General features: G+C 38.5%; 1 protein-coding gene across 3 annotated transcripts in view; it reads left to right on the top strand.

Moving 5' to 3' along the window:
* Positions 1 to 23,228, top strand: part of TBC1D8 (TBC1 domain family member 8) — a 134,140-nt gene that overhangs the window by 12,962 nt on the left and 97,950 nt on the right. The window lies entirely within an intron of this gene.

The raw sequence follows: 23,228 nt of genomic DNA, 5'->3' as shown, positions 1-23,228 counted from the left end.
CTTTATGTCTGTTTAGTATTTTTTAAAATTGGATTGTAGTTTTCAGGCATATTCTTTCTGATAGATTTATAGTAATTCCATTAATAATTATTATTATTTTAATATAATTTATGCACCTTCCCTCATTACTAAACTAGCAACAACATTTTTCCTATTATTCTGGGTTTGGTACTATATTTAGGATGGTTGAGATTGCAAGGAGTTTGAGGGATAGAATAGGATGGCAGCTACAAATATGTATGAGACAAAACTGAAGATGATGAGGATGGATCCTATCAGGATGGCAGTGCTAGCTCATTGGAGTTGGTTGGCTGCCAGAGTCCACACGTGGGCTGATTATCCATGGAGTTGTTGCTTGCTGCCATGTTTCCTGCATTATCATTTTCTTTTTGATAGTTAACTGCTACAGGAGTCAGTGGAATGCTCCTCTTCCTTGAGGTACTTTATTTCTTTTCACTGAAACCCACCCCACCCCACCCAATGCACGGTATACCAGAAGGAAAGAGGTTGGAGCTCTCATGACCTTCATGGAAGATCTCACTGTTTTTTAGAATCAGTACCATTCCCCCTCCATTTTGAGCTTTATTCTTTTAAATTATTTTCCTTACATGATTCTTATCACACCAAGTGTATAACACTATTATTATTTGAGGCAGTCTCTCCCAAGTCATGGGAGAAAACACGATACATGAACTCAGGGGTTAGGTGAGAATTTCAATGCTAATAATTATTTTCCCCCTTTAAAATATCAAGTATGAAATTGTATAGATAGCAAAAAATACTAGTATAGTATTTGAGGTTTAATTTCCTCTTTTGCTCTAAAATTTCTCTTACTTTCCCCCATATCCCAGGGGTAGGCTGCTGGGAGAAGTATTTCATTTTTTTGTATTGGTATCCCCAGCACCAAGTACAGTGCATTGCACATAGTAGACACTTAAGAAATGCCGGTTGATTAATGGAATATACCCGGGCCAGTATTTATGAGTTCCATTTTTGTATTTAAAATCTAAAAATATTATGTGGCTGAACTAGACTGTGTAGTAATTGAAAAAGGAAAATCTGTTATGTATCTGTGTGTATAAAATACATATATGTGTATAGGTGTATGTGGGGTAGCTAGGTGGCACTGCAGTGGATAGAGTGCTGAGCCTGCTGTTGTGAATACTCATCTTCTTGGATTCTAATCTGGCCTCAGCCACTTGTTAACTGTGTGACCCTGGGCAAGTCACTTTACCTTGTTTGCCTCAATTTCTTCATCTGTAAAATGAGCTGGAGAAGGAAATGGCAAACCACTCCAGTATCTTTGCCAAGAAAACCCAAATGGAGTCATGAAGAGTCAGACATGGATGAAAACAACCAAAGAGCATATGTGTGTGCACATATTGTACATATATAGATATGCATATATATGTATGCACACATACACATGCACCCAGTTTTAAGAAAATCTATAAAAAGTTCTGTGCAACGTTCCTTTAAAAGGTGAGCTTTTCTGGTGCTTATAAAGTTATTTATTTACAAAAATTCAGTGGCCTGCTTTGGGTTGACTGAGGTACTGTTGTATTGTTTAGGTTCATGAAAGGGGGCAAGAAAGATGGGACATGGGGATGAGTAGCCAGAAAACAAAGTGTAAGGATTCTTGTTCTGCATGCAGGGAATACAGAAGCTGAGAAAGCAAATTTTTGATACTGTGATATTATCGAGATTAACAGAAAGGACTGAACTAGCTTGGCTGTGAGTAGCAACAGTTAAAATAGTGTGCCTCTGTTGCATCACAGACTGTTTCTGCTTTTTATCTTTTTGTCTTCTCACCACTCCATATTTAGCATTCATAATGTCTAGCACACGTGGGGTGTGTTGTCTTTACAGAGGCTTCAAATCTATTTCCAGAAATGCCTCTAATGTCACATATTTTTATTTACTCCTAATTCCAAAGCATCTTCATTGAGAGGCATTATACTTCTTGTTTGCTGGGAAAAGAACCTTTTTTTCCCCTGATAGAGGAGCTAGTTTTAGAGACATAATAATAATTTTTGTCCTCCCCCCTTTTTTTTCATAGTAGATACTTAATAAATGCTTCTTGACTTCTTGTTGATCCCACATCCATTTGTGACTTATCTTCACAGATTGTAGTAATGAAAAAGTAACATTTAGCCTGTTCTTTAAATATATATATATATATATATATATATATATATATATATATAGAGAGAGAGAGAGAGAGAGAGAGAGAGAGAGAGAGAGAGTCTTCAGTACTATTGCATTCTTTTTTTTTTTGCAGGGCAATTGGGGTTAAGTGACTTGCCCAGGGTCACACAGCTAGTAAGTGTCTGAGGCCGGATTTGAACTCAGGTACTCCTGACTCCAGGGCCAGTGCTCTATCCACTCCGCCATCTAGCTGCCCCAGTACTATTGCATTCTTAATCTTCACTCTGAAAGCTTTTTTCCCCAAAAATATTTAAACATAACCATTTACAGTACTTTAGCTACTCCTTTTAACTTTGGTTTTTAGCTATTTGGAATTATGCTCCCAAACTCACTAACTTGTGCATACCCTTTGACCCAATGATAGCACTACTGGGCTTATATCCTAAAGAGATCAAAGACAGAGGAAAAGAACTTATGTGTACAAATATGTTTATAGTGATTCTTTTTGTTATAGCCAAAAACTAGAAACAAAGATGCCCATCATTTGGGGAATGGCTAAAAAAAAATTGGTATAGGAATGTAATAGAATAGTATCATTCTGTAAGATATTATTGAAGGGCTTCATTTCCAAAACACCTGGAAAGGCTAGTATGAATTGTTTGAGTGAAGTAAGCAAAACCAGGCAGAAAATGCATAGGGCAACATTGTAAAGAAAAGCAACATTGAAAATTTAAGAACTCTATCAGTGGAATGACCAACCATGATTTCAGAGAACTAAGGATGAAGCATGCTATGTACGTGCTGACAGGTGAGGGATTTAAGATGCATTTTTTTTTCAGGCACAGCTATTGTGGAAATTTATTTGCTTGTCTACGTATATTTGTTGCTAGGAATTTTTCTTCCAATAGGTGAGATGGGAGGGAAAAGAGAGAATAGGGATGGAATAGCCAAGCCAATTGAAAACAAACATTTATTAAGTGCTTACTATGTGTGTGTGAAGCTCTGTGCTAAGTAAGCTCTGTGCTAAGTAAGCCCTGGGCTAAGTAAGCCCTGGGAGTATGAAGAAAAGTCAAAACTAGCCCCTGCCCTCAAGGAGATCACAGTCTAATAGAAGAGACAACAGGCAAACAACTTATGTACATTCCCATTCTCTCCCTCTCCCGGATTCTTTATATAAAACATTTACATGCATATGTATATTCCCTTATATTATTTATATTATACCATATATACACCATACTGTGTATTTAGAAATGCCCATTTCAAAAAAATTAGATAGCGCCCCACACAAGTTTTAGACTTTTAAATTCACAATTTCTGGCACTTCTTTCTTTTGTCCAAGAACACAAATAATGTAAATCTTTATGGAAGGAGTCTTTGTACCTGCGTATCATAACTTATGTAAATTTTTGTTGCCAAAATGCATTTTAGATATTTGTTTATGTCTTTCCTTCCTTTTCCTTAATCATATTCCTTTAAAGTTGAAGTTGATTAGAAATATATGATATTCAGTCAGTAAATAGCCTGTGTGTTTAGCACTGAAGAAGGCACAATTGGACTGTACAAAAGTATTGTTATAAAATAGTCCCTGTCCTTGAGGAGGTTTTAATCTCAATGAGAAAACGTGTATAAAAAAGCATGATAAAAGGTACTAAACATTTTAGCTAAATATCAGATGCTATGGGAGGTCATGGAAATCAGAGAAACATATAGGCTAGAGTAGACTGGAAAGACTTTGGTGTTTGTTTGTTTTTCCATGATGATGGCAAAGGCTCTTTTATATAATCAGACGTTATACAGAGCTCGCTCGCTCTCTCTCTCTCTCTCTCTCTCTCTCTCTCTCTCTCTCTCTCTCTCTCTCTTCCCCTCTCTCTCTCTCCCCCCCTCCCTCCCAATTCAAATTCTTGTGAAAGCCTTCCCAGTTCTTCCCAAGCCATGCCCTGAAGATGTGATAATTATAGTACATTAGTATATCCCAACTTCAACTCCACCCTGGAACCAACCCTTGTGAGCCATATGCTTGGGGAGGGTGGTATACTTCTGCACTCCTCATCCTCTGCTTTCCTACTGAGAAGTGTTTCATAGTCTATTCTTTGCATCTAAGATTCATCGTTGCATTTAATCTGAAATTCACTGGTGTTTTCATTTGAATGATTATAGTCTCCATATTTCTTTTTATTCCTCTCTGCATCAGTTCATAGAAGTTTTCCTGTGTTTTTCTGAATTCTTCAGATCTGTCATTTATTACAATATGATTACATGCTTGTGCCACATTTTGTTCAGCTGTCCCCAGCCAATGTGTAGCTACTTTGTTTCTGAATTTGGTTGGTTTGGGTTGATGTTGTTGTAGTTGTTTGCTTCCACCAAAAATATGGGTAGGAATATTTTAGTAATGTGGTACAGTGCAGAGAACACAGGTTTGAAAAGCAAGTAATTCAGTTCAAATCCTCACTCTGCCATTTCCTACTTGTACGATATAGGGCAAGTCAGTCAGTTATATGGGCTTCACTTTCATTATCTGTAAAATGAAGGAGCTGGATTAGATGACCTGTAAAAATCTCTTCCAGCTCTAAATCTATAATCTTTTGTCCAGGGAATTTTTCAAATGCACAAATCTTCATTATCTTATGTATAAGGTATAATTTAAAATAAGGGCACTAAAACATATGTGCATAATTTTACTGCTATGGACCTCATGAATTAGTAAAGGGAGCTGCATCAGTTTCCACAAATCTTTTTGCATATGCACTAGATTTCTTTCTCGCTTAACATTTAACTGTACAATCTAGTAGAGACTTCTTATATTCTCATTGAGGATAGTATTCTGGAGCCCATGACATATTGAAAAGCCTAAAAACACAACCTGAAGGAAATTATTGAATGTTGTAACTCTTCAGTTGGCCCCAGAGATATATTGAAATGTCAAACTTCTTCCAAACTTGTCGTTAGTTAAGGAGGTAGCATTGTCTGTATTTTTCATTTTGGATATCTGGCTTTTCTTCCTCATTTCTTCCCCTTTATGTAGAATCTTAGTAACCAGCCCTTGGTTGATTGGAATGAGGGGGATTCATTTTCACATTTAAAAATAGATGCACCAGCTGCTGGTTTCAAGCCCTTTAGTCCTGTGGGAGGAGCCTTTCCTGGCTGGGAGCTGTTAGCATGAAGTCCAGTTGCCAATAAGCCCAGTGCATCATTGTGTCTCTGTAAGGAATCATGGTATCACAGAATTTTAGAGCTGAAAGGAACTTTAGAAATAATATAATCCAACCCCCTTAGGAAATTGTGGCCCAGAGAACTTTAGCCAGTTGCCCAAGACCAGACAACTGCTTACATTTTTGACCTGTTATGTAACGGAGTTATGTGAATGTAGAAATAACAATAGCTGTAACTAGGTTGAGGTTAAAGGAGCTTTGATCCAAGGTGTTGACATTCATGATGGTAATGGTGATGGTGATTGAAATGGTGGGGTGTGTGTGTGTGTGTGTGTGTGTGTGTGTGTGTGTGTAGGGGGTGATAGGGAAAATTTTGTACTACTATCCTTGAACTTTTAATTGGCATTTAGGTGGCTCACTGGATAGTGCCAGGCCTAAAGTCAGAAAGACTCACATTGCTGAGTTCAAATATGAGTATTTGAGGATACTCAGACACTTAATAGCTGTGTGACCCTGAGCAAGCCACTTTACCCTGTTTGCCTCAGTTTCCTCAACTGTCAAACAAACTGGAGAAGGAAATGGTGCTCCAGCATCTTTGCCAAGAAAACCCCAGATGGGGTCATGAAGAGTCAGATATGACTGAAAATGACTGAACAACAACAACAACAACAACAACAACAAAATTGTGCCTCTATAGGCTTGGGCTGGACCCTCCAGGATCCAATTATAGACATACCCTTCTTCTAAGGTCTTCTTTACCAGAATGGGCTACCCTTTCTCTAGTTATAACTCCATGGCCAAACTGGTCTGTGCAACCATCAATGATATCAAACTCAAATAGACATGAGCCCCTGTGCCATCCATAAGCCTCCCTGAGAAAGGCATATTGATTTAGAAAACCACGTATTAGCATTATCTATGTTTTACTGTATTTTTATTTATTTTGTTAAATATTTCCCAATTACATTTTAATCTGGTTCCGACTACACTGGGAAGAGGGTTGCAGGCCATATATTTAACACCTCTGCTTTACAACTGTGGGGTCAAACTCATATCGAAACAGATTCCTGGGTCCACATAGCACCTGTTTGTTATTGTTATTCAGTCATTTTTCAGTCATGTACAATTCTGTGACTCCATTTGGGATTTTCATGGCAAAGATACTGGAGTGGTTTGCCATTTCCTTCTCCAGCTCATTTTACAGGTGAGAAAACTGAGGCAAATAGGGTGAAATGACTTGCCCAGGGTCACACAGCTAGTAAGTGTCTAAGGTCAGATTTGAACTCAGGAAGAGGAATCTTCCTGACTTCAAGTTCAGTTCTCTATCCACCGTGCCAGCTAGCTGACCCTAGCACACAGTAGGCACTATATACATGCTGGCTATGATGATGATAATGTTAGAGACTATTCCTGCCCTTTAAAAATTTACAACTTAATGGTATGAGAAGGGACAGATCAATTTCAGATATGTTTCTTATTAGTTGATTTAGTAATAAAAATGTCTGATGGGAGGAGCAGGACCTATCTGTTAAAGCAAGGTCTGGAACTTATTTGTGAATTTAATTAGGCATATATTTGCCCCCTGTGTTGCAACATTACCTTTGGATTACTAAGGATTGCCTATTTTTTTAAAAAATCTAGTGTTTTGTACTAGAAAGACTTAATTAGTCCATCTTTTTTGTAGTTTTATTCTTCCTCATGTAGAATGATTTACCGTGTTCATGTATTTGCGAGCCAGAAACCCTGAAATGACCCTTGACTCTTCTGCATCTCTCACTCTACCTACAATCCACCATTTAAACAGTTGCTTAATCTTATCAATTCTAACTCCACATCCCTTTTCATGTCCAGTTCCTTTTCAAATTTAGGCAAGCAATCTTAAATGTAGTCCCTCATCAACTTTTGCCAGGGCTTCTGTAGTAAATACCTAACTGTTCTAATTTCTTCCTATCATAAACCTCCAGTCTTACAACTGCTGAAGTAATTTTTCTAACGAACAGGTCATACCATATCATTCCCCTGCTTTAAAACTCATCAGTGGCTCCCTTTTGCCTTGGGGATAAATATAAACTTCTTAGCTTGACATTTGAAAGCCTTTCACAATTTAACTCCAACTTACTTTTTCCTGGATCATTTATTTCATGCTCATCACCTTGACACAGTCTTATGTTCCAGACAGATTGGACAACTAGTTGTTTCCCGAACTAGATATGCTCCATGCCTGGAACATATCTCCACCTTCCCTCCTCTTCTAAGACTCAAGTCAGGTGCCTCCCTGATTTTTCAGTTCTTATTCTTGAGAAGATAAGCTTTCCAAAAACAGGGATTTTGCAGGGTTTGCATGCTTGCTTGTTCCTAGTGCATGCAGGTACTTAATAAATCTGGAGGAATGTTTTTCAGATTTTTGAGGCACAAGATCTGGAAAATGCAGCTCTTTTCACACTTAATTTTCCTTAATTGTTTGTCTTACATATTTCTGGTGGAAAGGAGTGGCAGTGAATAGTAAGTTAGGAATGTATGGTACTAATGTTTTCAGAAATCTTAATTCTGACATTAGGTGGCCTGATGAGCCCTGAAGGCAATGGTTTGCCAGATAAAACTTGTAGGTTAGAAGATCTGTTGGGCAAAGGAGAGGCCAGAAGATTGTTAGGATGATGAATGCATTTATCATATACTTGGTGGTTTTTTTAATGTTCACAAAATATCATTCACATACAAAGGATATGAGGATACTTCCCATGAATTGTGTATGTTTCTTTTATTTCTTTTTCAGGCAATCTGCATTTTGGTACTCACATGAGGATTCATAGGTTGATATAGGATGGGAAGATGATTAGAGGGACTCCTTAAGCCATGTGTTGGGGAAATTCCAGACTCCTTACCTTAGCACCATGTGAGAGACTCAGCATGTCTTCAGTTCCCCTTGACTCCCAATCTCATCACATGAAACTCTGATTGGTTTAGAGCAGGGGTTCTTAAACTTTTTTTTTTTTTGGTTATCTAGTGAAGCCTATGCACCCCTTGTCAGAATGTTTTTTAAATACATAAAATAAAATATATAGGATTTCCAAGGAAGTAAAAAATTAAAGAAAATAAAGATTCAATTTTTTCCCATCCTAGTTCATGGATTCCCTAGAATTTATTCATAAATTCCTTGGGTGTCCACGGTCCCCTGCTTTAGAATGATAGCAAGAGACTATTGAAACTCTACCCAAAGGTACACTAAGAAAGCTGGAAGGGAATTATATGAAATAATGAAAAGCTAAATAAGAATGAGAAGAATAGAGGATATATGAAGTACCTCCATAGAACAGGGAAAGTGATTGACAGTTGAGTCCTGATTAGGAATATGGGTGGAATGATTAAAAAGTGATTATGATATCTTATCAATCAAAATGAATTCATTTGAATGTAAACATCTAAAACTTAGTTGGCTGTATTGATATCTGACTTTTAATCTTTGAATAAAATCTTTTTAAAAGTCCTCTAAGGGGGCAGCTAGGTGGCACAGTGGATAGAGCACCGGCCCTGGAGTCAGGAGTACCTGAGTTCAAATCCGGCCTCAGACACTTAACATTTACTAGTTGTGTGACCCTGGGCAAGTCACTTAACCCCAATTGCCTCACTAAAAAAAAAAAAAGTCCTCTAAGGTAGGGCTTCTTAAATTTGTCTGCTCCTGACCCCTTTTCACTTGAGAAATTTTGACCCATGTAAGGGGCTAAAATTCTAGCTAGACTGTCTAAAATCTAATCAGAGGTCACCAATAAATTATATGTTTTATCAAGTTAGAATTTTAAGCATTTATTAAGGAGAATAAGAATTTGGTAAAGAGAAAGAGAAAGGCCTAAATTCATCTATTAAAGGGAGAGCGCATTCCTAGCTCCGCTCTCCGCCAGAGTCCACATGAAAGAGAGAGAGTCAGAGCGCCAGCCTCCCCCTTCTTCCTCCCACAAGCAAACGTCACTTCCTGACGTCAAAGAAAAGACGCATGGTCCTGCCCTCAGAGACCTTCTCCTCATGGTGGAGCTTTCCTACAGTAAGTCTCCAAAAGGTGGCGTCATTCCAATCGTTACACCCCAGGTATGTAGGCATATAAAATAGGTTTACATAACTTTTTACTGTTGCCAAATTTTTGTGACCCCCACATTCAGTTGTTCAACCTCATGTGGGGTCATGACCCACAGTTTAGGAAGCTAGGGCCTAGGGTACCACTAGTCTCCTCCTAGTGCTGGAGAAGACAGTATCAGTGTATAACAGAGTTTAGAGTCAGAAGGGAGCTTAGAGGTTATCTAGTCCAATTTTTTCATTTTGCAAATGAGCAGTTATAAATAATAACAATGATGATAGTTGATATTTATACAGCATTGTGTTCTTTCTATGTGAGATAAAGGACCAAATCTTTAGAATCTAAGAATGACCAATCCAGACCATTGGTTTATCCAGCCTAGTGTTCAGTAATGGACAGTGGCACTGAAGAATGGCTTGTTAGGAGGGTCTGGTATGGCACTTTTGAGGTTAGAGATGTATCTTTGAACATCCTTAATCTATCTACCCTTTAGAAACCATGGATATTTCATTTATTAGTTTACCGAAACCTTTCTCAGAGTTCTTTGGGTTTTTTGTTTGTTTGTTTTCCAATTAGTGGAAGCCGATTACATATATTTTCTATCTGTTGGAAAGAAAAGAGTTTCTCTCTGTCTCTCTCTGTCACTCTCTGTCTCTGTCTGTCTGTGTCTCTCTCCCCCTCCCCCTCCCTCCCTAACTTCCTCCCCCCCCCCCTCTCTCTCTCTCTCTCTTCCCCCCACCTCCTTCCCTCTCATTGGGCAGCTAGGTGGTACAGTGGATAGAGTGCTGGGCCTGGAATAAGGAAGACTCATCTTTCTGAGTTCAAATCTGGCCTCAGACACTTATGTCTGTCTATATGATCCTGAGCAAGTCACTTCACCCTGTTAGCCTCAGTTTTCTCATTTATAAAATGAGCTGGAGAAGAAAGTGGCAAACCACTTCGGCATCTTTGCCAAGGAAATCCCAAAAGGGATCATAAAAAGTCAGATGCGACTGAAAATGACTTAGCAAAAGATAGAAAGAAAGAGGTGGGGTATATAATCTAAAAGTACTTCTTTCAAGTTGAATGTCCCTTAGAAATCAGTATTCTATGATTTAGTGAGCAGTTTCATAATTAATTTTATTCTGGTTAGTCTATAAATAAGAAATTCTAAGACCTGGAATTTATAAATGTCAGGGTATAAAGAACTGACCTCAAAACCAGGAGGACCTAGGTTCAAGTCTAGCCTTGGACATTCTAGTGTTTTGTTTTGTGTGGTTTTTTGGGCAGGGCAATGAGGGTTAAGTGACTTGCCCAGGGTCACACAGCTAGTAAGTGTCAAGTGTCTGAGGCTGGATTTGAACTCAGGTCCTCCTGAATCCAGGACTCATGCTTTATCCACTGTGCCACCTAGCTGTACCTAGCCTTGGACATTCTGATTATTTGACCCTTAGCAAATTGTTTAGCCTCTCAGAACTCTGGGTAACTCTCCAAAATTATAATTTTCAGAGAAAGAGTGCAGCCCTGCATTTGCAGAGGAAGGATCCTCACTTCTATTGTTCTCTATAACAATAAGTCATAGATCCAGTTCATCCCTATCCCCTATGAAAATGTGTTGTCCTTTTATGCCAAAATGATTAGTAATGACTGCTGGTAAGCATAGACTTTGAATTATTTTTCAAGTAATGAAAAGAAGTGTGTCCTCAGCCATCCACATTCTCTTTGCCAGTCTTCCCCATGATTAGTGTTACATATTTGTGAGATAGCAGATTGTGAATATGGGGCTGTAGAACAACGTGTTTCTCTATGCAGAGCTGTAATTGGAAAGTAGTTCAGGCCTGGAGTCAGGAAGACTCATCCTAACCCTGTTTTCCTCAGTTTCCTCCTCTGTAAAATGAACCTGAGAAGGAAATGGCAAATCACTCCAGTTTCCTTTGCCAAGAAAATCCCAAATTGGATCAGAGTCAGACATGATTAAAACAACTTAACAAAGAAATAAACCTACAACTTTAGTCTTACTATTAAGATTTCTCTTATGTGCTCTTTTCCCTCTCCCTTTTAAAAAGAAAAGCTACAACATCTCTTCATTAGACTTTAGGACATTGTGTTCCACATTATGAAATGATTCATTATGTGAGAATAGTAAGGATAGTATTCTTGGGGTTTTCAGTTCTTTGGTGGACCAGGGATGCCCACAGAAGGTCTTTGTGAATATTGCCAGTAGGGGAATAAAGGAAGATCATTGGAGAAAAAAGTTTTAAGAGCCATACATAGTATTATATGAATACAATTCAGGAATGAGGTGTGGGGACCAATTTTTAATTGGGGAGTGTTAGCTAAGTGGCTCACCGCAATATTGGGGCAAGGAAGGAGACAGACAGCCTCCCTCAAAATGGAGCAGGATTTATTTAACAAGAACAAACTTAAAAAAACACAAATAGGATCAGTAGGATCAAGGGAAAGGAAATAAAATGGGGAAAGGGAAATTATACAACCTGAACAACACCACTGCCTAGGAATCAGCTGAGAACACACAGCAGCATCCTGTCGCCTTCCAGCTTCAAGCTAGAATGGCGAACAAACCTCCCTTCTTCCCAGCAGACCCCAGGCTGACCACACACAGTCCCCAGCCAATTGGCTGGCCACTCTGACAGTCACATGACTGCCCTCACTGGGTTTCCAATCATTATAATTTTGCCACGTCTATGTAGGCGTGGGCAAGAGGCGATGATGTGAGGTGCCAGTGCCATGGCAATGGCTACAACCAGTGGGTGGAGCACCATGCCATTTGCAGAGCCCTAGAGGCCAGTGTGCGCACCAAGGTTCTCCTTTTAAAAATTCTAGCCAAAAAACAAAGAAAGAAAGGGGGCGGCTAGGTGGCACAGTGGATAAAGCACCAGCCCTGGATTCAGGAGGACCTGAGTTCAAATCTGGCCTCAGACACTTGACACTTACTAGCTGTGTGACCCTGGGCAAGTCACTTAAACCCCATTGCCCCGCAAAAAAAATATCTAGCCAAAAGATGGGGTCATAAAAACCTCAAATAACAATTAATTCTTTACAGAGGGAATCCATAAAATGCCTAGACAATGTGAGGTAGTGCTTCTAATTACAAGTAGAACATACCTAATGAATAAGGAAGAACATAATTCAAGATTCAGAAATGAGTAAACTTTATTTTTACTATTTATTTTTATTTAGGGAAATATTGCCATTCATTAGGTGAACCTTTAAGCCATAATTGAATTTGTTTCCTATGGGCCTATTTTCTGCATTCTAGTCACTTTTAGATTTCTTAGGAACCCTTTACAATGCCATATTTTGTTTGTTGCCTGTAATATAGACGAGTAGTTGTTTATTAAGTTAACTAAGCAAAGTAGCCATGGTTCTGGATTTTGAGAGAAATTTGGCTTGGTCTAAAAGAAATCCTGTGGTGGGCAAATAAAATGGGAAAATATGAATCAGCCTTACCACTGTTTCTTTGGGTTCATTAATATTAGATGTAGGACATTGCTAAGTGACAACTGAATAGAATGTTTTGAATAGAGTATTAAATTGGTTTCATTTTGAAGTCATATTGTTTTACATTATCTTATTGTGTTTGTTTTTAGTATTTAAAGCATGCCTTATACTGTGGCCAGAAAAAAGTATTTAAGATGTAATACCTCTTGGAGATGGTATCTAGTGGAAATACTTCTGATGTGTTTTATAGTCTGCAAAAATTTAGAGATAATAGTTTTTTGTTATTCTTCCAAATAGCCTTTTGAAATCAACCTGTTGAATGATAGCATGGCTCTTTGTGTGCTGCCTTCTTTAGACCTACAGAAAGGCAGTGTGTCACTATATTAATTATCCAGAGAGAAAGTGTGATCTCTTGAGTTGTGCACTAGGTGGGTTCTATACTTAACCACTCTATGGCTATTTAGTTTCCTAAACATACTTAAGAAACTGGTTAAATGCTCCTCCATAGAGCGCTGACTGATTTTCTTTAAAAATTTCTCCGGGGCAGCTAGGTAGTGTAGTGGATAGAGCACCGGCCCTGGAGTCAGGAGTACCTGAGTTTAAATCTGGTCTCAGACACCTAACACTTACTAGCTGTGTGACCCTGGGCAAGTCACTTAACCCCAATTGCCTCACTTAAAAAACAAACAAACAAAAATTTCTCCTACTCTCAGATTTCTGGGAAAGGCTCTGAAGTTTCCTTTACTACAGGTGGCTTAATATATGGACTAAAATCTCCCAGAAAAAATGTCAGATGCTAGCTGCCAGGAAAACGGATTCTCTGTTAAGCAATTAATGCTTTTTCTATTTTGCACAGCAGAGGGTAGAACATTCACTTAACTGCCTGAGAACTACCAGTAGGTGAATTGTTGGCATTTTTAAAAACTTGACTGTACTTGCATAATATATTGCCTAAAACTGAAGGGTCAAAATAAAATGCAAGGAAATAAATGGTTATCCTATCTGAACTCCTGTCACTTGCCCAGCTTGGAGTGTGGCTTCAGACCAGTACTGCCTGCATCTTTTCTGTGCAGGTGTGTTCTTTCTCAGTGGTTGAAGTTTTTGGACTGAATCCAGAAGAATCTTTAGTTCTGAAAATTCTGGGGAGATAGAATTACTCATATTTTCTATCCTTCTCCCTCCTTCCCATCCCAGACAAGCAGTCACTTAACCTCTGAGATTAATTTGTCCTATCTTGCAAATGGAGGAAATACATGCCCTATCCACTTAAAAGATTTTGGGTTTTGTTTGTTTTGGTTTTGGTGAGGAAAGTGCTTTAGAAACCTTAAAATACTATAAAAACATGTGTTAGTAATTATTAATTGTGAAACACCTTGGTACCTCTTTGTTCTGCCTAGCAAATATAAAATTAAACTCCTTGAGGGCAGGGAGTGTTTTGTTTGTATCTTTGTACAGTATCTAGTACAGTGCTTGGTACATTGTAGATGTTTGATAAATGTTGAATTGAATTTAGAAAATGGTGCTTCAGAGGCAGAAAGATCCTATCAGCAGAGTGGAAAACCTTCAGGGTTGATTTTTTTTTAAAGTTGTATTAATGTGTTTTGTTTTTATACTGTACTTCCAAATAACTTCTACTTTGTGAGACCTATCTTACAACAAAACAAAAGCTAAATAAAATTAATTATACAGTGACCTTGTCTCAAAGTGCATGCAACAGTTCATAGGTATAATGTGGGTATGCATGCACACACACACACACACACACACACACACACACACCTCTCTATTTTTTCAATGCATAGAAATCTGTTTCCTCTCCCTCCTACACTGACCCCTCATAGGGGAAAAAAGAAAAGAAAAACAAATTTCTTATACACATAATCAAGCAAAACAAATTCCCTCAATGCAAAGATATAGACTGCATAGATTAGTTGACATTAATGTTCAAATTGATATAAAGGATCTGAAAGTTTTAAAGTCTTTTTAATATTTTAAATACCTTTCCCTTTCTTCTTTTGTTCATATATGTGTGTGACTTCAAAAGTTTCCTAAATTGTTTTGTCACAAAAATGGAAATTTTTATAGCCTTTGATAAGAATAAGTTACTAAATCTGGTAGCCTATTGTGTACTTATATGACATGACTAGTGTTGAAGTTCTTCAGCTGTAACGGCTTATTCCACAGTTTACAGTGGTGAGGCATTTGCCACAGTCACATAATTTGTGAGCTCAAGGATTCTAGTCTGCTGAGTTTCAGAAGGATTAACAAGCTTTCTTTGATGTAGAAAACTGTTGATTTCCACATGACTCTAATAATAAAAACTCTGGAGATTTAAGCTGTGATTGTATATGCATCGATAATAAATGCTTTGCTGTTGGTGAATGCTTCTTGTTTTAGGTTACTTTTCTTGTTGCTTTTCTGTGGTAGTTTTATATGTCAAAACTTGTTTTTTGTTTTTCTTCAAATGTCCTCTGCAATCTCCCCATCTCAAACTGTTTTATTGTACTAAATGCTTTTTTATTACTGGTAAGATAAAATAGGAACTAATTGCCCGTTGGGTGATTGGGACCTGCTCATCGTTACTTGCAGTTTTAAAAGAGCCATATTTTTGTGTAGTCCTATCTAAGCAGTAATAGTGAGGGTAGGATTATAGATTTAGAAAAGGAAGGGACCTCATTTAAAAGATCTAAGCCCCTCATTTAACATAAGGAAACTGAGGACCAGAGAAGATAGGACTTGGACATATAGGTAATAAGTGAAATAGTCAGCATCTGAATGCTGGCCCACTGATCCCAAAGCCAGTGTTTTTTTCTGCTGTACCATCAGTATTCTTGCCTCTCTATATCATTATTTTGGTAGTTTGATCACTGAATAGATTCATTGCAATGGCATGAGCCACACTGAGTCCAGGTTAGTTCCTTCTTGCTGAGATTTCTATGATCTTGAGCAAATTATAGAGGGAAGCCCCCTTAAACCGAAGGAGCTTATGCCAGAATTGAAGATGACAGAAATGGACAGTAACTTGGAGATCGTAATCTAGCTCTTTCATTTTACAGATGAAAAAATTCAGGTTCAGAATACGTTAAGTGATGTGTTCATGGTCTTATAGCTAGTAAAGAGAAGAAGCAAGACTAGAACCCACATGTCCTGACTTCAAGTCTTCCAATTTTTTAGGCAAGGCTATGCTGCCTCTCATTATACTGTGCTTCCAGCTGTGTAAATAATAGAATCACCCATAATTCTTTCTTAAATGTGTCTACATAGGAACTCTAGTACTGCATGACTGATATGACTGATATGACTAATATAGTCAATTAATTATATTAGGAGGCAGGAATGCTCATGCATTGAATTTTTAAAAGAAATTATTTGTTTCAGGAATTGAAATTCTCTAGCCTCTCTTTTCTCCAGTCCATTTTACTACTACCAGATAGATATTCCTAAAATACAGATCTGACCATATCATGAATATTTCCCCCTCCCCCTCAAAAAACTTTGTTGCCCCTAATACAGAATCCTCAGATTGTCATACAATCATACCTTCCTTCTTGCAGCCTTATTTATTTCTTGTTACTCCCTCCATTCACCTCCATGTGTTTGAGTTAAACTAGTCTGCTAGTTTTTCTTCATACATGTAATACTACCTGCCTCCAAGACTTTTCCAATGTCTCCTATGCTTATATAAAACTCCCTCCTCACCTACACCTTCTAAAATCCCCATCTTCCTCAGGATAATTAGTTGCCTTCTATTTGAGGGCAGTCCTTTTATTCCTGATTCTTAGTGCCCTCTCCCTCTTGAAATTACTTTTTTTTTTTTGGTGAGACAATTCGAGTTAAGTGACTTGCCCAGGGTCACACAGCTAGTAAGTATCAAGTGTCCGAGGTCAAATTTGAACTCAGGTCCTCCTGAATCCAGGGCCAGAGCTTCATCCACTGTGCCACCTAGCTGCCCCTTGAAATTACTCCTTGTTATGTTGTATATACTTATCTGTGTGTGTGTTGGGTCTCTAGTCCCCACCCCACCCCCCAATTATAAAGTCTTTGCAAGTAGGAACTGTTATGTTAGTCTTTGTACAATACCTGGCACAGTACCGAGTATGTTGTTGTTGTTGTTGTTGCTGTTGTTGTTTGTCCTTCCTTTTCGAAGAGTACCAATGACATCATGGTGATGTCTTGACTTACGTGTGAACTGGATTTAACTGAGGCAAAGTTGTCCACCTCACTCTCTTTTCGAGAGTCATCAAAGTCCAGTGGCAGGACAAAAGACAAGATGATTGGCTATGGCCCAAGATGCAGTGGGTGACTGGTGTCTTCAATGTCTGACCAAGCTCTGAGCACTGCCTAGCCCCTGCTTCAGCCACTTTCATAGCTATTGCTTATTCTGCTGAGGGATGTCATCACATGCTTGGGGAAGACATTACAGATATTCTCCCTGTGTGAGAGGTGTCCTGTTATAAAGTAAAACAGTTAAATAAAATGAATAGGGGGCGGCTAGGTGGCACAGTGGATAAAGCACCGGCCCTGGATTCAGGAGTACCTGAGTTCAAATCCGGCCTCGGACACTTGACACTTACTAGCTGTGTGACCCTGGGCAAGTCACTTAACCCCCATTGCCCTGCAAAAAAAACAACAAAACAAAACAAAAAAAACAAAAATAAAATAAAATAAAATGAATAACAGTGACCTCATCTGAGAGTCCATGCAACATTTTATATTTATAGCACTCTTCCCCACCATTTGTTTTTTTCAATGAACAGAAATCTATTTTCTCTCCCTCTTACTCCTACCTCATTAAGAAAAGAAAAACAAATTTCTTATAACATACACATAGTCAAGAAAATTGACTATACACATAGTTAAACTAATTCCCTCAATGAATGCATAAAATATGTGTGTATGTATGTGTGCGTATGTCTCATTCTATGTCTTAAATCTCTTGTGTCTCTATAATGGATAGAATGTTTCTACATCAGTCATGAATAGTCATTGTATCAATCATAGTTTTTTCTAGATTTTGAAGTTTTCTTTTTACACTGTTGTTTATTTCTCTATAAAGTATTGTCCTGGTTCTGCTTATTTCATTCTTTATCAGTTTATAAAAGTTTATAAAATTGCCCATTTTGAAAATATTGATGGTAGGACAAAATTACTGATTTTGTTTCCTTCACTTTGCATCTGTTCATATAAGTCTTTTTGAAATCATCTTTTTCCTCATTTCTGCATAATAATGCACAATAGCATTCCATCACATCGATATATTGCAACTTATTTAACCATTCCTCAAAGGATAGGCATCTCTTTCATGTTCAGTTTTTTGTCACCACAAAAAGAGCTGCTATAAATATTTTTATACATAAATGACCTTTTCCTCTTTTTGTTCCGAGAGTAAAGTTTTATAAATAGTCCCCCAAAAATGATGGGGAAAACTCATGACTTATTTCAGACAGGTTTTGCCTGTTTTATAGAGAAAGAACAAATGTCAGTGCTAAAACAAATTTAACTAGATGTGATCTATTATAAATATGTAGAGGTCCAATGATCCATGTTTTTTAACTCCTCCCCAGCTAAAAGGTATGATGTTTAGATCTGTGATCTCCAAACTCTTTTGATTATGAACCCCTAGCAATCAAACATTTTTGAGCATGTACCCCTCACTATGTATATATTTACCCAGATAACAAGGATCTACAACATTTACAAAAATAAATGTACAACTCTTCTAGTGACTGTAACTTTTGAAGCTTTTGACTATTCTGCCTACATCCTAAAATAATCACTTACTTAAGTGATTTAACAAATAGTCATAGACTAGAGTTGGAAAGGAGCCTGAGGGTCATCTAATCCAACTGACTCATTTTACCAATGATGAAATTTGGGCCTAAGGAGGTTAGGTGATTTTCCCAGGCCTACGCAGGTAGAAAACAGAAATGGGACATGAACCCAGGCATTCTGAGTCCAGAGCCAGTAATCTTTCTTCCTCCCTTCAATGGACAAACAAAACAGTTATGATAAATAGAAAAGTATTCTCTCACCTCAGAAAAATAATTTCAAGGACCAAAGTTCTGGATTAACAGAGTTCATTCTTGGGGATTACTCTTAGGAAATCTCTAGCTCATGCCCCTGCCCAGGGGTTTCCCCTGAAAAGATCAGAATTTGGTTTGAGATCTCTATTTAAAAAAAAAAAAGATAAAGGGTCCACAGCTCTTTAAGAAGCCCTCAGACTAATAAGACATTACATCTAGCACAAGCTTTATCTATCTAAACAACAATACAAAGAACTTGTGTCCAAGCCTATGAAGAATTGAGAGAATTAATTCTCTTCAGTGAAGTATGAGACCTGCCTTTATTCCTCCATATTTTGGCTTTCTTCCTTGCTGCTCCTTATCAGAACCAAAAAAGGGAAGGGGGGTGGGGGGTGGCAGGAAAGATTATTCTTTGATTCTTTCCTCAAAATCAATAAGGGAAAAAATTTTTATTTTTGTTTAAGACAGAATTTACCCTAAGCTGGCTCTTAAGTTTAAGGAATGGCTATGTGTCATAGAGAATAGGGTGCTAGGCCTGGAGCCAGGAAGACCTGAATTCAAATCTAGCTTCAGACATTTACTAGCTATGGAACTGGTCAAGTCACCTAACCTCTATCTACCCCAGTTTCTTCAATTGTAAAAAGAGGCTAAAAATAGCACCTACCTTATAGGATTGTTCTGAGGATCAATGAGATAACATTTGTAAATCACTTAGCACAGTGCCTGCCACATAGTAGTTGTTTAATAAATACTTGTTCTCTTTCTTACTCTTCCCTTCCCTTTCCCTCGTCCCCTTTGTCCAGAAATGCTCCACTTTGTCTTCTTCACCTTGTGCAGTTTCCTTAGTGTATGCAGTTCCCTGGAGGGCAGTATGGTTACCCCTCTCCTGTGTGTGTGTGTGTGTGTGTGTGTGTGTGTGTGTACACATGTACCTAGAGGAACCTTCGGGATGTACAACCCTCCAGAGCTCTGTTTGTATCCCTTTCTCCTCTATATTCAGTTCAGTATCTGGCTAGACTAGTCTCTGCAGAGCCCCCTTTTCAAACCACAGTCTACAAGTGTCACTCAGTTATAGGAGCTACCTTGGAATCAGATTATCAAGTTTTCTTCAATATTTTGTCAACACATTTGGCCACAAGTGCTCAGGACAAGACAAGTGTATACACCATGTCAAAGAGAACAAAGGCCTCATGAGTGGAGCAGGAAAGATGGTTCACCTACCAGAGCACTACCTTGTCAAGGAGACATCTTGGGTACAGAACAGAGACCTCGGCAGTGGAGAAACAGGAGTTGGAGGAATGCCATGCATACCTAGTACAAATAGAACAGCGGAACCTGACAGAGGTGTCCCCCAGAATTAAAAAAAAAAAAAGATAACCCTTTTGCTTGTGCTGCTCTGCCTTTTTTCTTGGTGCTATAATTGTTGTTGTTCTTTGTCTTTTGTTCTTGAAGAGGACTGTGACATCGGGGTGATGTCATGAATTGCAGTGAATTGGATTTAAGGGAGGGAGGTCTGTGCAAGGTCACCAACCTCACTCTCTCCTCCAGAGCCAAATGGATTCCTTCTGGAGAGTGCAGCTGGAAAAGTAGAGTGGTCTCTGACTGAGATGAACAAGTGTATCTGGAGTCCTAATGAGAGGGGCATGACGGTTTCCTTCAGTGTGAAGAATGCTTAAGGGCCAGCATTCTCCAAACTGCTCGTGGCTTTAAAAAAACAAACAAACAAATTGATGTTATTCTAGCACAAGATCATCAATACTAGCATTTTTCTGCATTCGCATTTGTTGTTGTTCACTCATATCTGACTCTGTATCCTTGTGGATCATACAGTCCATGGAGTTTTCTTGGCAAAGATAATTGGAGTAGTTTGTCATTTCATTCTCCAGTGGATTAAGGCCAAAAGAGGTTAAATGACTTACCCAAGGTCACACCGCTAATATGTGTCTGGGCTGGATCTGAACTCAGGTCTTCCTGACTCTAGGCCTAGCACTTTATCCACTGAGCCACCTAGCTGCCCCATGCATTCTCATAACATAAAGCAATAATTGGTCTGGGATGGTCATACTTTCAGTTTTATTTAAATAACTTCTTATTGTACTTAAATTTCCATTTTGTTTCTGTTCCAATCATTGGTCTGCATTTATTTCTCTATTACTCTTTTTTTTTGTGGGGCAGTTGGGGTTAAGTGACTTGCCCAGGGTCACACAGCTAGTAAGTGTTAAGTGTCTGAGGCCAGATTTGAACTCAGGTCCTCCTGAATCCAGGGCTGGTGCTCTCTCCATTGCACCACCTAGCTGCATATCTATTACTCTTTACCACACATGTATCTTTCATTTCCTTTCATGTCATTCTCTTAACTTCACTTTCCTCCTCCCTCTCTTCTGCTCATGGGTTAGGCCAGACCTCATGATTTAGGGTAGTCAGCTCCCCAGGGTGCAGCATGCTAGGAAACATGGGAGACACATATTCAAGTCACTTTATTTATGCCAGCAAATCCCATAGCATGTAGTCATATTGTGACCAGTAAAATGTATTCCTATGAATATATGTATCTCCCAGCCTCAGAAACAGTGAAGAAATGTTCAGATCTCACCTAGAGTACACAGCCACTGTGTTCTGGATTTAGGCTTCCCAGGATCACTGTAATCTCACCTCTTTCTAATGCTTTTCTGAAGCTCCTTTGCTACTTTATAAATCCTTGACTATATCTCTCTCACCTTTGTATTCTTAGCACTTTAGTCAGTGCTTAGGAAAAATTTTAAAATCCAACTGAGCCCTTAAGACAGTAGTGAGATGCCCTGTAAAGACCAACCTGAGGAAAATAGGCACCAAGTCCAAGGGAACAGTGTTGTCACATTACCAGGAAATCTCCTATAGAGAGACAATGGGAGACCTGAGTGAATGCTCTTCCTTATTTCCATAGGATATGACGCTGACTCTAGAGAAAAAGATGGGCTTTCCCTGACCCTTCTCCCTCCTTGTTACTGTTTCTTTTGCCAGCTTGTTACTGTGGCTAGTTACAATATTTCTTCTATTGAGACCTTGTGGAGAGACAGGGCAATCTGTACTTCAGAATAACACAGTTGATACAAACATTAAATGACTGCTCAGTGTAATCTTAAAACAAAACAAAACAAAAAAACAAACTTCAAAACTTTGGCCCCAGGACAAACTTGTTTCATGAAATGTTTGCATTGTGTCAGGATCCAGGAACACAAAGCTGGCAGAGGGTTGTCTTAGCCATTTATATGCTGAAATATGGGTGGCAGACAGCAGACTTTGAGCAATAATATTTCAAGATCAGAATCCACACCAGAGAGCTGTAGTTACTGGAATTATATAGAAATTGTTGTCCTCAGGCCTAAAGATACTTGTTTTCAAATTTCATTTTCCTTTATAATGCAATTATACTAATAATTAGGACTCTGATGAACGTATTTAATTTTATGTTTGAAAGAATTTAACTTAAAAAAAAAAAGTCCTGCTCAATAGCTATAACATATGAAAGCAGAAATAGGGAAGAAACCTTTCATTGATAACGGTAAACTCCTTCTACCAGTGCAAGTTGGCTCCTTCATTGCAGTCTTAGAGAATTGCCATAATTGGCCCAGGTGGGGCTTAAGCACAGGTCTTCTTAAGGTCCAGAGGCCAGCCCTCTGTCTAGTCTACAACACTGCCTCACCAGTAGTGGTGAAGATATAGAAGTTCAGGATGAAAAAAAGAAGTGGTTAACTTTGTCTTTTGTATGGCAGAAGGAATGGAAGATGGTGTACACAGTTGTGCCAAAGCCCTTATGAGAAGTTTTGACCGGCTCTGAAGTTCTTTAAAAACATGTTACGTGTCAAGTCAACATGTATGTATTTATTAAGTACCTACTGTGTAACAGAAACTGTGCTAAGCATTGGGGATACAAAGACAGACCAAAAACCAACCTCCTACTCTCAAGGAGCTCACAGTCTAGTGGAAAACACAGCATACACAAAACAAAGTACAAATAAGATATATTCAGGATAAACCAGAAATTATCGATATATGGGAGGCACTAAAATTAAGAGGGATTGGGAAAGGCTTCTTATGGAAAGTGGAATTTTTGCTAGTTCTTGAAGGAAGCCAGGAGATAGTAATAAGGAGGAAGAAAAAGCCAGGTATCCAGGACAGCCACTGAAAAAGCCCAGAGATGGGAGAAGGGAGTGTCTTGTTTAAGGACTGAAAGGAGGCCAATGGGGGCAGCTAGGTGTCACAGTGGATAAAGCACAGGCCCTGGATTCAGGAGGACCTGAGTTCAAATCTGATCTCCGACACTTGACACTAGCGTGTGACCTGGGCAAGTCACATAACCATCATTACCCTGCAAAAGAAAGAAAGAAGGAAGGAAGGGAGGGAGGGAGGAAAGAAAGA

The sequence above is a fragment of the Dromiciops gliroides genome, chromosome 3, assembly GCF_019393635.1.
Source record: "Dromiciops gliroides isolate mDroGli1 chromosome 3, mDroGli1.pri, whole genome shotgun sequence".
Taxonomy (NCBI): domain Eukaryota; kingdom Metazoa; phylum Chordata; class Mammalia; order Microbiotheria; family Microbiotheriidae; genus Dromiciops; species Dromiciops gliroides.
Note: the sequence above shows the minus strand (reverse complement) of the source record. Positions and strands in the feature narration are given on the sequence as shown.